Source organism: Orycteropus afer, unplaced genomic scaffold (genome assembly GCF_000298275.1).
Source record: "Orycteropus afer afer isolate SDZICR_OR568_19922 unplaced genomic scaffold, OryAfe1.0 scaffold00892, whole genome shotgun sequence".
NCBI lineage: Eukaryota > Metazoa > Chordata > Mammalia > Tubulidentata > Orycteropodidae > Orycteropus > Orycteropus afer.
In genome coordinates, this window is record NW_006922479.1 from 22079 (window position 1) to 24553 (window position 2475).

The 2475-nt window shown below is 43.2% G+C and overlaps 1 pseudogene; it reads right to left on the reverse strand.

Annotated features, from left to right (window-relative positions):
• Positions 1-1786: 1786 nt before the first annotated feature.
• LOC122151915 overlaps positions 1787-2475 on the reverse strand; it is a 1490-nt pseudogene continuing 801 nt past the window's right edge.

Genomic DNA, 2475 nt, shown 5'->3' on the forward strand with positions numbered 1-2475 from the left:
AGAGGCTTGACATTCTCTGACTCACCACTTGAATGTACAGTGGTGCTGCCAGCCCAGGCAGGCATGGCAGCCACCATGCCCTTCCAAGGCACATATACTTGGTTTTGACCCTGTCCCTACCCATACCTGCACTTAGGTCTCTGATGGAGAAAAAGTGCAGAAATAATTCTAGGCTGACCCTTCTCCCACCCTGGGTGCCAGGGGATATGGGAATGGGTGGCTGAGAACTTACTAATGGGAAATGTGGGTGCAACGTGGGCAGGACATCACATGAATTGAGCCTCAAAGCCCCTGGAACATGCTCCATTGTCCTACCAGACTTCACTTATAAATTCTAATGTAAAATTATTAAGTATCACAAGATGGTGACCAAAGAACATTAAAAAACCAAATCAAACTCACTGCCATTGAGTTGAATCCAACTCATAAGGACTTCCATTGGGTTTCTGAGGTTGTAAATCTTTACAGAAGTAAATCACCCCATCTTTCTTCCACAGAGAAGCTTGTGGATTTGAACCACTGACCTGGTTAGCAGCCAAATGCCTTTTTCTCTATGCCACCAGAGCTCCTTAAACTACGTTAAAAGAGAGAGCTGGCATTGTCTATTACTAGAACACCATCCTAGGGCCCTCTCCAAGGAGCACTAAATTCCAAGTGTGTGGCTGAGTCCCCAAGATCACCCCTAGGTTTGATGATTCTCCAGGGAGATTCACTGGGCTCAGCATATAGTTTTACTCATGGCTATGATTTATTACAAAGAAAGGATGCAAAGCACAATAAACAAAGGAAAAAGGCACATGGGTCAAAATTCAGGGGGAATCAGGTGTAACATTCCAAGGGTCCTCTCCTGAAGGAATAACACAATATGCACTTAATTCCCTCAGAAATAAATCATGACAACACATGTGGAATGTTGCCTACCAGGGAAGTTCATTAGAGACTCAACAGGCAGGATTTTTGTCAGAGGCTAGTCATGTAGGGACTCCCTGCCTGGTATATATCCAAAGTCCAGACTCCCAGAAGGAAAGCACATGTGTGTTTGTACAATTTAGGCATACTGAGCCATTCTAACTAGGTTTGGGAATCATAGAAACTGTCTCAAAATCCAAGTTCCCAGATGCCAACTAAGGGCCAATCTTATAAGCAGGCCTTTGAAAGGATTAGCAGTCAGGTCTGCTGTGTTACTTCATTTCTGCACAGGGGTCCTTCTGAGTGTGCAGCCCTATACAACTGCACTGGTTGCACACCCATGAACTGGTTGCCCTTATGTTGTTCCAGCTGTTGTTCTTATCTTGTTGAATGAAATGTTGCTATGGCAATGGGAACAGGAGAGCAAATCAGAACAAGCTGCACTCCCAGGTCTGTGGCCACAGAGAAGAATCTTAAAATCTTCACAGTCAGTGGCTATGAGGACAGAGAACTACTTGGCTGTTGCACCCTCCAGTGTTGGATGGAAAACAGGGGCTGCAAGAACCTGGCTTCCTGTTCTGTCTTTAACCACCAGTCATATTCTTCATTTAACCTAACTTCTACCAACACACAGTGTTATCACCAGAAGAGGCAAGAGGAAAGTCTGTCTGAAAAATCAAAAGTGATGGCAATTACATGCATCATGAGATTAAGTGAACACTAATATTTGTTGATACTGGCTTTCATTTTCTTCTTTTACTGATAAAATTACCTTCTAGGTTTTTCTCTTATAAAACAATAAACTCATTTATTACATGAAGTAACTTGGGAGGGAGGAGGATTTATTTGCCTTTCTGGGACTTGATTTACCTCAGAACTACAACTTCTTGCCCTCTAGCACATAAGCATCTGCTAGGCCACACTGGTCTAGTCTTGAAGCTCATCCTGCTGGGACTGCTCCTCCAGAAGACTGCTTGTCTTGGTGTTTGTTTTTCCTTTCCTCATATCTCTTCTGAATTTTCTTCCATTGCTTTTTGTTTAAAATCTCTTCCTGCTCACTTGAGATTGGCTCTCTTATTACAGTTTTGGGGAAGTCCATAGTTCTTCATCAGAGTCTTGGTGCAGGCCAGCTTATTATTAGATGCATTGTAGACAACATGGATGATTCTGATTTTTGAGTACAACACTCAGAGCTCCATGATACATTCCCATATCCAGCCTCAGAGCATGGTACTTCTTGTTGCCTCCCCTTGCATGAACTCTGGGTATAAGGTGGAGGCCAATCTTAGTGTTGGCAGCTGCGGGTCCCAACTCATACTGCTGCATCTTGTGGTAAGGCTTTCTATTACCCCCAGTCTTATGAAACTTGTGACAACTGTCTCAGAAATGCCTATCAACTGGCACTGGCTGGAAAAAAAATTCCTTCAGATATTAAAGGAAAATGAAAAGCCTGACAGTCTATGTGTTTTAGTTAACCATTGTTGCATAACAACCAGAAACCAGTTGCCATCCTTACACTTCGACTCATGGTTACCTCATGTGTATCAGAGTAGAACTGAGCTTCAT